At 43.2% G+C, this 13,661-nt stretch overlaps 1 pseudogene across 1 annotated transcript in view; it reads left to right on the forward strand.

Moving 5' to 3' along the window:
• The first annotated feature begins 975 nt into the window (after positions 1-975).
• The window catches only part of LOC311123759 (atrial natriuretic peptide receptor 1-like), a 44,478-nt pseudogene continuing 31,792 nt past the window's right edge, over positions 976-13,661 (forward strand). The window contains exons 1-2 of the transcript XR_014615281.1: positions 976-1,071; positions 2,079-2,893. The product of XR_014615281.1 is annotated as an atrial natriuretic peptide receptor 1-like (transcript). The remainder of the gene's footprint in view (positions 1,072-2,078; positions 2,894-13,661) is intronic.

The raw sequence follows: 13,661 nt of genomic DNA on the forward strand, positions 1-13,661 counted from the left end.
TGTATAGATCCACTCCTCCCCTCTCCCGTTCTCTCCCTCTCCTCCCTCCGGCTCCAGTGGAAACGAAAGCCTGCCCCTCCTGTGCCTGAGTGAGACACACACACACTTTCACACAAGCACATACACACTGTTCCAGCATCAGGCAGTCAGTCTCTACTCCGACTGGCCAAGGCTGCCTCAGGCTAACCACTGCAACACTGAAATAGACAGACAGAGTACAAGGAATACTGGTATGAGACGAGACATACACACACAAACAACAGGGGGTCACAAACACAGGGATGTACAGCTGTGTGAGGAGCCGGACACACCCTCAGACCAGACGAAGGGAGGCATAGTGTGTGTGTGTGTGCGCGTGTTTCTTTGACCTGTGGCTGTAGAGGATTGTCCGGGTGTGTGACGGCACACTGCTGTCGTCCTCTCATTTTCCTCTACCTGATGCCTTGGGATTTCCTAACCCTGGAGTTCAACAGCTGACCCATGCAGGCCTGGAATCAGCTTCCCTGAGTTGGGGACCTGCAACAGTGCTAAAGGTGTTGAGTGCTTTGCTAGCCTTTCCTTGGAATATTTTCAAATTCAGGCAAAAAGTTACATCTTCTCATGCTACAACTATGAAACAACATGCACCTTCTCTGCATAGATAGGCTACTATGTCTGACACAGCAAATCATCAAGGACTGTCTTTGCTTAGCCTAAAATAATTGAATCAGGAAAGCCAAAGTCAAGTGTGTCCAGTCTGTTTTCTTTGGTAATAAGAGGTGGGAGCTAGCACCTCTCAAATGACTGACTGTGGCTGTGCATTCATTCTGTGATTCTCCAATCACATTTTTTCCTGGTTTCTTTGTGCGCAACTAAAAGGGAAAAAACTTAATTGACGTTTTCTTTTGTAGATATCCCCAGGTTTTGTGAACCACGCGTGAACCACGCGTTGCCTTTTCGCGGGTTTCGCGTGAGCATCAGCTCCTCCGCGCAAACACCAGCTGATATTTTTCCTCAGTAACTGACAGTCACACATGCCAAGACCTCGGCATAAACCAGAGCTGGACATGGAGGGAGAAAACTCAATTTAAGGTACTTTTATTGTATTTAGGCAAATCTCAAATATGTTTAATTGTCAAATATTTAATTCATGTTAAATTATTTCGGCTACAGCCAGACAGTGCACCACATGTTTTCCCAAATAACTTTTGAGTGTAGGCTATTATGTGAGCACAGATATTTTGGCCTAATATAAGGCTAATAGCTTTACAAAACCAGGTATACCGTCCTTATAACGTTTTAAGATTTTGTTATGTATACATTTAGACGTTTTAAATCTTTGTTATCTACTAGAAAAAGCCTTTATCTGATTTCAGACATCCGTTTTATCATAACCCTAAGCATCCTATTACTCAATTGTTTATGTTTTTGATAAGATACTTTATAAACAAGATGTAGCCTATAGCTTCAAATGAATCAAAGTAATTGCCCTCGGACTCAACACTGTTCGATCTAGCCTACATACATGTGAAAATGGCATGCAATGCACCTTCGATTATTGCTCCATTGTTTAGGTATTTGTTGGTGTACCAGGCTTTGATGCTAAACAAATCTCAATGAGTGCAGTTAAACAGTTAAATCAATGCATATCTTGTCAGGTGCAAGCTTAACGGTGTACCAGTTTGATAACAGCAACTAACAACCATGTAGTTGTCTAGGAAAGTTCACCTTCACTATAACTTACTAAAGGGAGCTGTGACAAGTATTTTGTCACACACGTTGATATTCTTTGATGCATGGTTAATTATTACGTTTATATTCTCAAATTCTGAGTATAAATCTGATTTGAGGGGACAGAACTGCCCATGTTAAACTTAGTAACTCCAGTCTGGTATAAGGGAGTCACTCTCTCATAGATGTTCTATAGCATGGCAGTGCAAAGGCCACTCAAACGTGACATGAAGAAAAATTGTTTGAGGGAATTCAGCTGTGACGAAGCAAAACAGCTTTTTGAACAGAGTTGAACAGACATGAAGAGACTCCAAACTGAGCCTTTCATGTGTGTGTGTGCAAATGTCTCCCTATATCTCCCTCTTTAGCTCAACAGGATAAATAATTAATAAAGACGTTATTCAGCAGCCTAGCAGGATGAGGATGGAGGGAGAGAAACTGTTGCTGGTTCTTCTTCTGCTGCTTGGCGCTTGTCTCCAGTGGGTCCAGTCTGGCAAGTCCTCCCGGCACCGTGATTCACACCGACACCCCAGAGAGCACCGGGACCATCGGCAGCACCGAAACATCACGCTGGCCATCATCCTACCACAGAGAAACACTGCCTACCCCTGGGCCTGGCCCCGTGTGGGTCCGGCTCTGGACCGAGCCATCAACACCATCAACGCTGACCCGGCACTCCTCCCTGGTCACCACCTGGGTTACGTGTTTGAGAACAGCGAGAACGAGGAGGGCATCTGCTCCGAGTCCATCGCCCCACTTATGGCTGTTGACCTCAAGTTCGCCCACGACCCCTGGGCCTTCATCGGGCCGGGCTGTGACTACACCTCCTCCCCAGTGGGCCTCTTCACCACCCACTGGGACATCCCCATGGTAACGGCGGGCGCCCCAGCCGTGGGCTTCAACGGCATCAACATGTACCCATCCATCACCAACACAGGCCCCACGCACAAGAAGCTGGGCAAGTTCGGCCTCCATATCTGCAAGCACTTTGAGTGGAAGGAGCAGGTGCTGCTCATGTTCAGTGACAACAAGAAGGATGACCGGCCGTGCTACTTCGCTGTGGAGGGGCTCTACACAGAGCTGCACGTGAACAACATCACCTCGGTGGACCTGGTGTTTGAGGAGAACACTGGACCAGTCAACTACTCTGACCTGCTCCACAACATCAAGCAAGATGGCCGAGGTGGGTCCCGATATTCACTACACGTTATTCACAGCTTTATATTCTACATATTGTGAGAGCAAATCCATTAATGTTCAGTGGGGTGGCACAGTGTCTTTTCGTATACATTTCTCCCTGGAACTTATTTCATTATGGTTAGGCTTGTCAGCCTAAGAACAGCCTAAAAAGAACATTCTTGGAGCATGTTATTTATTCAGCCTAAGCCCTCGTGAGATAGATTTATTTGAATTTGTTGACACAGCTGTACAAAAATAGCTAAACTGTATGTGCTTGTTTTCACATTTACGATTGTGTGTGTGTGTCTCACTTATTACCTATGAGATTTGTTGGCTCCTGCCCTCTGAATGGTTCGTAGCAGCATGGCTTGTTAAGCGTGGATATTAGCTTTTGATCCTTACTGCAGGGCATGGTCGCGCCAGCAGCCTGAGCAAGAATTATGAGCTCAATTGATGCTGTGCAGACCAGACAACTCACTGCTGCAAATGGCCTGTCCCCAGGACAGACAGAGATAATAAGATCTGCATCATTAGATGATACAGCAGTTTTATGGACCCCCTCAGATGTTTTCCCCCACGTCATGTATTTTGGTTCAGTTTACCCTTCTGCTGCCTTTGAGGAAATGGGCACAGTGAGTACAAGGCAAATATCTTTAATTGCTACTCCAATCTATCACTTTCTTTGCAAAGTCAAGTGAGTCAACAAATAGATAGATAAGCCTCTCGATTGGTTCCCTATGAGCTTCCCTCTCCCGTTCCCACACGGGTATAAAAACGTCTCCAGAGAAGACATTTATTAACAGAGGTCAAGAGCCATGCGACCTTATAAGGGAGCTGCAGTCAACATATCAGATCTGTAGGTATTTCCTGCTAAACAGACTCCGTCATTGGTCTAATTACCCTGGCCCTTTGCTTTTTGTTGTTCTGCAGTTTATCATATTTAACCAGAGGTGAGCAAATTATGGACTTGGTCAAATTAGGAATTTGTTCAAACAAAACTGGTCATCCATGTCCTGGAACAGATACTAAATATGAGTTTCTGTTCAACAAGAAAGCATGTGTGACTTACCATGTAGTTTCTTTATGTTTTCACACTGTGAACTTTGTTGTTTTGGTTACATGGATCCAAATGTGTACTTTATGGAGCGCCAGAAGACTGTTGTCTTTGGCTTATTCCAAATTCACAGGCAACAGGGTTTGATTGATTAGGGCTTTTAGTTAAGGTTGTCTGACTGAGATCTGGTAGAATGGCCACACTAATTGGAAAAAGGACATGGGACCAGAGCTGATTGTAAAGCCGTGCGTTTCGATAGAGTGCAGTTGACCTGTGTGTGCAGACCTTATGTGTTGTTTTATGTATTTAGGTTAAAGGGGCAATCTGCAGTTGCTACATCCATGTTTGGACTTATAAATTCATGATATGTACCCATTGATTCTTGAAGAATATAACTTATAAATGCCTCATGAGCTTAGTCCAACTGCCGTACCCCATTAGAACCCACAATACAAGCTTGTTTTACTCCAATGTTTGTAAACAAAGTAAATATAAACTATATAGCTTCAAAACATGGTTAAATGTATTATTTTGATATCATGGATGGTCAGTCCTTGCATCCATAGCTCTGTCTATGAATTTAAGAGTGGTTACATTTCTCCAGACCTACCCTCAGCTTTTTACCGAAACAGGGGCCGGAGACGACTTTATTGTTTTAACTACTGATTGCCACTTTAAAGTGTCTGTTTAGCATTAACAGTTGGGAAATGTTTAACCCAAAGACTGTCGTAGACATATTCTTTTTATTGCTCATACACCTGCCTGTGAAAAAGCCATCATAGGTGATGCAACGTTTCATTAAATATCATTAATATCTGAGTAAAAAGGCTGTTTCCTGAATACAACCTCCACCACGGCCCAGTTAGGAATCAAAAGAAACTAAACTCCCACAGTATTTATCAGCAAATCTCCTATGCTTGAAACAACCATTTGATTTGTACAACTCCATTTAGCAGAATACCCATGGAAGAGTTATAGTGGAAATATGACTGACTCAAAGAAGAATAAAACGAAGTCATAAAGTAGCAAGTGGAACAGTATATGAGAGTACAAAAATACTTCCTGATTATGTTTCTGATTGTAACTCTGTTCTGTCAAAGCACACAATCAGCAGCTGATTTACATGTTGTTGTGGTAGTTGTCAATTTGTTTCAGAACAGCAGATGGTTTGAGGATCAGATGGACCTGCTTTATATTAAGATTTCATGCATTGCTCTTCTCCATGTGTAGAAACTCTTTTCACAGCTCAGAGACAGATAAAACCAAAACAACACCAACACTTATATCACCCTATGGTTGGAGAGAGTGAGGGGCAGGAGTGCTCAATGTGCAAAAAAAGGGTCTATGAGTGTATGTGGTGTGAAAAGATAATGTAACACCCCTTCCCCCCAGTCCACCATAACACATAGACACACATCTATCACACTCACCAGCAGTGCTGTGACCTTTTCCTCAGCACTCATCAAGAGAGAGGAAGCCTTTCACAATATGTCCCCCCACCTCATCACCCCCTGCCGCCATCCCCAGGGACCAATAAATAAATACGCACAGCATTATGATGAGGAAATGACGCCAGAGGCAGTTTGCATGCTGCAGGGACCTCAGTCTGTTGTTTGGGTGCATTCATTGTCTCACCAACTGTTGCTTTGCTCAATTGCCCCTTTTACTGAAAAATAACATGGCTTAGATTGTTTTGGACTGGTTTCATTGTTGCTTCAGGTGCCTTAACAATAATTCAGGAGAAAAAGACTGAAAGTGTGGTCTCTCATATCTCTTTGTGTGTGTGTTTGTGTCTACACCCCAAAATGAAAATGTATTAGATTTCTCCTGATGTGGTTTAAGCATTGTTGTAGACGAGGTCTCAACTTACTGTTGTGAGTTAGAATACTAGAATATGGTGCAATTTAAGGTGCAATTTCGAAATATATTATATTATATTGTGGATCAGCAGTTTTTCTCGTTTTGTAATTCACTGATAGTCAGTCAATTATCCCATGTCAGCTAAAATAATTTTAGATTGCTAAGTTAGTTTAGTGGCCAGCTATCTAAACTTGTTACACATGGATGTGGGTATGCAGAACCGTGAGCAACCTGCGGCCCCTCATGATGAGTTCAGATTTTTTGTGGCCCCCATCCCCATCAAAGTTGCCCATCCCTGACTTAGAACATCCAGTTTTGTTGTTTTTGTATAATAAAAAATTGATTTTGAGAGTGAAAACCTGAAAGTAGGGAATACAAAATGGAGAAAAAGGAATGTGGGAAAAACTAAACGGAATTAGGCAAAAAATGAAACAGATTTTATAGGAACCCTACAGATGCGCTCGGAAACCCCTTGAGCTGATTGAGCACTTTGACCCCCTGTTCCAGCTCCCTTCAAAATAGGATCCTTACCAACCCACCACTGCTGCACTGCAGGGAGCAGGATGGAGATGGTGGTGCATTGAATATGGTTTAAATAACTCAATGTTGGTAACTCATCATAGAACTTGTAGAAGAGCTAAGCCCAGTGGACTGGGTGGGTGTACATGGTGAGTGAAATATAAGGGGCCATTTGCTGAAATGTCAACAAGATTTTCTCAGCAACAACAACAAAAAAATCAGCCTTTTGTTTCCCCCAAGAGTCCTTTCACTAGCACAGCATTTATCAGATGCAATAACCATTACCATGATTACAATAATTTATCATTATGTTTTTATGAGATAATCTTATACAGAAAGGAAAAGCTGATTCTTGTGAAGGATTTCCTCCAGTCCACTGGTCATACATATTTTAACAGTCGACTGCACTTCTTGTCAATTATTTTGGTGTTAATTCCTTAAAATGTACCTGTTAATGTTATTTCCTGTCAGAAATAGTTTTTCTGGGACTAACAAATCGCTGTCTCTTTGATGGTAGCATAACAGTATTGCTTCCGTCCCTCTCCTTACCCCAACCTGGGCTCAAACCAGGGACCCTAAGAAAACATTGACAACTGTCACCCAGGAAGCATCGTCCACGAAAGCCGCTGGCTTTTTTAATCTACTTTGTTGAAATGGTTGGACAGAACACAACAAGGCATTTATCAATGTCGTAACCTTTTTGCACAATATTTGGTATTATGAAAGACCAGATTTGTTCTTCTTTCATTTCAATCAATTTGGGGCATTTATCAACCTATATTCACACACAGTCCTGACCTGAATTTAAAGTTTCTGAGGTGACATAGAAAAAGTGTGAAGGTGACTTTTCATTTGGACTTTGATATTAGCAAATGTATTTGAGCAAAGGTCAAATGAATCACTAAATCATGGACCCATGCGGACACTGCTCTCCCCTTGCCACCCCCTCTCCGCCCTACCTCCATCTTGCCCTTCTCTTTGCTCTCCTCACCCCCACCCTCCCCTTGGTATGTTAATCAGTTATATTTTGGAATGGCTGTTCTAATCAAGGACAGTGTAGCTCCACAGGTGATTCAGTATCAGTCCCATTCATCTTATTGATGAGAAACGCTCTCTTCTGGCAAAGCCATACAGTAAAGATAATCACTTCCAAAGAGAGACAATCAAAGAAAGGCTGAGTTCCTCTTTTCCTTTTCCCTAACACTACACACACCCACATGCCCAGTGATTACATAACTTGAATAGCTTAGTGAGAGTACAGTATGTGAGTAGAAAAACCATACACTGCTTATCCAAAAGCAATGCATGGCTTATTAATCATTAGTTGAGGAAATGTACAGCACCCAATTGCTTGACGAGATAGGAGCACTCAATTCATCCCAATGGGATTACCTGTCTATAAAGAAATGCCTATACACAGTTCAAAGAACATCGCACTACCTGCGAAAGGGAGGGGTGATTTTCAATTACCTTTCATGGTGGCAGATCTTTGTAGAGATTGTAGAAAGTGTTGATGAGCGAGAGAGTTTTGGCAGTTGAGCTTGTTATCCCAGTGTTAAGAGGGACCTGTAACTCTGTAGGGTTGTTGACATCACTCTTGCCTCGACATGACCCCTTCACCCCATAGCTTGGACTTCCCAAAAGGGGTGACGCAAGACCCTGGAGCTTCCATCTCTTCTAGCTCACCTCCTCCTGTCGCCATGGTTGCCAAGGCAGAAGGTGGCCATGCTGAACTAAACTAGCCACAAGGCCGTGCTCAGCCTTTCCCTTTCCTCCCCCTCAGCCCCCTCGGCCCTGTCCATCTGGCATTAGTTAAACATTTATATCCTGGAATCCTGGAGAGGCAAGGAGAAGGAGGGGAGCCAGACATGTAGGCCTATAGTTTGCCTTGGAGCCGTGGGAAGATGGTAGTGGTGGTTGGTTTTAGATTTGTTGGTTTGCATGAATACACACAGATGAGTCAACACACATTGAGTTATCTTGGTGAGTTCAGGCCTGCTGTTCATCACAGGTGGAGTCTGGGGTCCTGGGAGGGACGGAGGCTGCTTCTTCCGTAATGGTTCAGCTTTGAACAGACTCCTATCCTAGTTTAACATCTAACAAAGCTTTTTATTGTTAGACATTGTATAATTGGATGTTTGCTGTATGATGTTGGATATACACTCATAGAAAAAAAGGTGCTATCTAGAACCTAAGAGGGTTCTTCTGTTGACCCCATAGAATAACCCTTTGAAGAACCCTTTTTGGATCCAGGTAGAATTTTGTGTGTGCTTGTATCAGTATATATCCATCTAAAGCTTTTGAAATTGTCTTTTGTGTCATCAGATAAACAATACCATATTTCTGGTCAGATCCCTGCAGGCCTAAGCTGCGATACAAGAAGCTTTTGCTGATCTCATCCCACCTTCCAAGAAGGCCCTATTGGGTTTGCTTTGTGTGCTGTGGCTATGATGGCAAATGAAGCAAAACATAAATTCAGTAGGAATGGGTTGATAGTAGCCACAGTCTAAAAGAAGTATAGTATCTCAATAGTGTTCACTTAGAAGTCTAGTTTTGATTGGATTGTCAACTAACGTGAAATGAACCAACATTTTTACCATGCAATTGGATTTAGGTTAAAAGTTGGGTGAAAAAAAGACAAACAATCACGAAATACCTTTACGTTGATGACTTTTTGCAAAGTTGTTTGTTGAAAGGACGTGAAAACAACGTTGATTCAACCAGTTTTTGCCCAGTGGGATTGTGACTGCATGGACCCATAGGGGGGTCACTTGGAGTGAAGTACACAGTGACATACTGGTACATCAAAGATCCTACTGGTACATTTCTTCTCGTCTAATGTGGCATCTTCGGGTCCCCATACACTAGTCTTCTTGCTTTCATCCAAAGATCCCAATAGGTATGCCCAGCAGCAATGTTTCTAGGTCATATCCTGCATAACAACGTTAATTGGAATTCACTTCCACTATCTGCATATCGCAATTTGTAATTGTAATGCAATTAGATCATGTCATGTTTAATCAAGAACCAGGGAAGTCTGCTGTCTCTGTCACTTGACTGCGGAATTGTCTATGTGTGTTCAGGAGGAAGATGACAGCTCCTACATCACAGTAATTCAAAGACTTAATCAAGTGTCTTTGTTTCTCTGGAATGTTTTAGGAGATTACACGGACACAGGGGGATTGGTTATGTTATCCCTAACCAATTCCTAGGAAAGGAAGAAGTTGTGTGTGGTTGTGAGAGACAGAGTAAAGAGTGCTGCAGAATTCAAAGCGGAGAACATACATCCGTAACTTGATAACAGCCAATTAAATTAAGTTTGTAAATAAAATAAAATAAAAAGGTCCATCAGCCTGTCGCTACTGAAGTTAAGAAAAAGAAATGAAGGTGGAGGGAGAGAAGGAAATGGAAAAAGTAAGAAATGTTCTTATTCCTTCCTTTCATCACCCTCACTCTCCTCCTAACACCCCCCTCATCTCCCAATGTCACCTTCTGCTAACCTTCTGTGAAGGTAAGAAAATCAAACAGGATGGTGTGACAGACATTCTATTCGCTATCTCCGCCTCACTCTTGCTCTCTCACCCAGTCATCATGGTATCAGCTGGGCTGTCCACAGTGTAACCACTACATCATCAGCTCTTCTGAGGTTGGAAGTTCAAAGGAAGTGTCTGACCGCCTGAAGATGATAGTGGAAGCGTGTGTGACTTTGCACTTATCAGGCATGAAAGGTATGTAAAGATACAGTGTTTGCTCTGCCTGGTGCCGGGATCAGGGGTCAGGCCTGGGCTTTGCCCCCTTTTACCGCTCTACCCTCCTCTAGCCATAATGCCATCCTGGTTCGTTTCCATCCACTCATGTTGCACATCGGGTCAGCATTCATAACAAAAGCAGGGGTGTCAACAAATGTCATATATCTTTGTGCCACTAGAAGTTGAGTGTGGCACCAAGCCACTGGTGGCGCCATTGTTTGGAGGGGATCCGGATGAAGATGGAGTCTCACCAGAAGGAGGGCACTCAGACCCTTCTTATACTTGTACGTCTCCTGAGTCCAGGGAGACCAGGGAGATCCCTTTTAGTCCCCCTAGGTTTGTTGGTTTGGTTCCACTGCTCACTTCCTGACCAGGGCCATTAAACCCTGTAACAATAGAGCCGCCAGGACAGGAAGTGTGTGCTACAGGAATGTCATCACGCCCCTGGAGACTTCCTGTGCCACTCTTCCACTCCACACGGTGCCAGACCAGACCACAGTAAACTAGATAAGACCCTAAGTAGACCATAACACAAGAACCCATCAGACTAGACCAGCCCAGAACACAATACACTATGACACGTTAGAATAGACTAGACTCTGTAGATTTGACCAGACTAGTTCAGCCTAGACCTAACTGTACTAGAACAGGCCACACAGGATCACAGCAGCACAACCAGCCTATGGGGTATAGGGCTTAAGGGTTGTTTTTGGACCAGGCAAAACTAACACAATGGTGCACAGAGAATGCTGAACACGGTGTGACACCCACACACACTTACAGTGTGCTGCCGTGGCAGTGCCAGGTCCTTGGCAGCCTGCAGTAATTACCCAGGCTAATGAAGGGTCTGACCGAGGCAGTTAGCCTCTGGCTGGGAGCAGAGCTGATCATAGAGCTAATAGAGCCCTGTTTCAGATCACTGTCTCTGACACACCGCCACAGGCACCACTATACCCCAGCACAATTAGCCTGCGGGCTAACACTGAGTGTCTCCCCTCCTTTCTCTCATTACCCCTATTTACAGTGCCTTCAGAAAGTATTCATACCCCTTGATTTATTCCACATTTTGTTGTGTTAAAGCCTGAATTCATAATGGATTAAATAGATTTTCTCTCTCACCCATCTACACACAATACCCCATAATGACAAAGTGAACACGTTTTTAGAAATTTAAGCAGATGTATTGAAAATGAAATACAAAAAGATCACATTTACATAAGTATTCACACCACTGAGTCAAAACTTTGTAGAAGTCTTTTTGGGTAAGTCTCTAAGACCTTTGCATACCTGGATTTGTCTTGAAAAAAATATTCAAGCTCTGTCAAGTTGATTGTTGATCATTGCTAGACAGCCATTTTCAAGTCTTGCCATAGATTTTCAAGACGATTTAAGTCAAAACTGAAACTAGGCCACTCAGGAACATTCAATGTCATCTTGGTAAGCAACTCCAGTGTAGATTTGGCCTTTTGTTTTGGGTTATTGTCCTGCTGAAAGGTGAATTTGTCTCCCAGTGTCTGTTGGAAAGCAGACTGAACCAGTTTTCCTCTAGGATTTTGCCTGTGCTTATAGCTGTATTCCGTTTATTTTTATCCTAAAAAAAACTCCCTAGTCCTTGCCGATGACAAGCATACCCATAACATGATGCAGCCACCACCATGCTTGAAAATATGAATAGTGGTACACAGTGATGTGTTGTGTTGGATTTACCCCAAGCATGTTTTGCAGTATTACTAAAGTGCCTTGTTGCAAACAGGATGCATGTTTTGGAATATTTGTTATTCGTACAGGCTTCCTTCTTTTCAATCTGTCATTTAGGTTAGTATTGTGGAGTAACTACAATGTTGTTGATCCATCCTCAGTTTTCTCGAATCAGAGCTATTAAACTCTATAACTGTTTTAAAGTCACCATTGGCCTCATGGTGAAATCCCTGAGAGGTTTCCGTCCTCTCCGGCAACTGAGTTAGGAAGGACGCCTGTATCTTTGTAATGACTGGGTGTATTGATACACCATCCAAAGCCTAAATAATAACATCACCATGCTCAAAGGGACCATCCAAAGCCTAAATAATAACATCACCATGCTCAAAGGGACAATCCAAAGCCTAAATAATAACATCACCATGCTCAAAGGGACCATCCAAAGCCTAAATAATAACTTCACCATGCTCAAAGGGATGTTCAGCGTCCATTTTTTCTTCTACCAATCGGTGCTCTTCTTTGCGAGGCATTGGAAAAACCTCCCTGGTCTTTGTGGTTGAATCTGTGCTTGAAATTCATTACTCGATTGAAGGACCTTACAGATAATTGTATGTGTGGGGTGCAGAGATGGGGTAGTTAAATCATGTTAACCACTATTATTGAACACAGAATGAGTCCATGTAACTTATTATGCGATTTGTTATTTTGACTCCTGAACTTATTTAGGCTTGCCATAACAAAGGGTTTGACTACTTATTGACTCAAGACATTTCTTTTTATTTCTTTTTATTATTACTTTTTTTTTTACAAACTAAATTCTACTTTGACATTATGGGGTATCATGTGTAGATCAGTGACACAAAATCTACATTTAATAAATGTTAAATTCAGGCTGTAACACAACCACATTTAAAAAAATTATAGGGGTGTGAATACTTTCTGATGGCACTGTATATCCACACCACAGCCAAGTCCTGGTGACACATCATTATTGGTATAATATGACTTCCATGGTACATAAACCAAAATGGTTTTGAGATGCTTTACTTGATGGACTTTACAAGCATAAAGTGGGTGTGTCTTTGAAGTGCCTATTAGGTGTTGGTCTGTCTGTTTGTCTATTTGTTTGTCTGTTTGTCTAGACGTCATGTGGCCAGTGGTTGTTGTGTAAGGAAAATAAATATATGGTCATCTATGCTCTCATTGTACTGGGTTGGTATACTGAGTCACCACGGTGTAGGGGGGGGGGGGGTACTGTCACGCCTGCTCCCGCTCCCCCTCCCTGGCACTCGAGGGCACCAGGCTGCCCATCATTACGCACACCTGTCACCATCATAACGCACATCAGCGCTTCATTGGACTCACCTGAACTTCATCACTGCTTGGTTACCTCCCCTATATTTGTCTGTTCCTCAGTTTGATCCCCGTGTCGGCATTAATGTTGTTTGGTTTCCGTTGTCCAGACGCTGTCTGTGTTTTGTTCCTGTCTGTTTTGTCATTAAATGTTCACTCCCTGTACTTGCTTCTCATCTCCCAGCGTCTGTCCTTACAGAATGCAGACACCAAAATCAGAAGCATCAGGGAGTTTTTTGTTTTCGTTTGGGTTGGTGACGTCAGGTCTGGGTGCCGCTGCCGAAGGAACTGGGGATACCTCAGCTGGCTCGTCAGGCTTCCATGCCTTAGCTGGCTTGAGAGTTTTTTTTTGCCTCGGTTGTCTAGACAGGCTCCAATCCCACGTCATGCCTCAGCCGGCTCGTCAGGTTTCCATGGCTCGGCAGGCTCCTATGCCTCAGCTGGCTCGTCAGGCTCCCATCCCACGTCATGTCTCAGCTGGCTCGTCAGGCTCCCATGCCTCAGCGGGCTCGTCAGGCTCCCATCCCACATCATGCCTC

This window comes from Coregonus lavaretus (genome assembly GCF_964263955.1).
Source record: "Coregonus lavaretus genome assembly, chromosome: 3".
In the NCBI taxonomy this organism is placed as follows: domain Eukaryota; kingdom Metazoa; phylum Chordata; class Actinopteri; order Salmoniformes; family Salmonidae; genus Coregonus; species Coregonus lavaretus.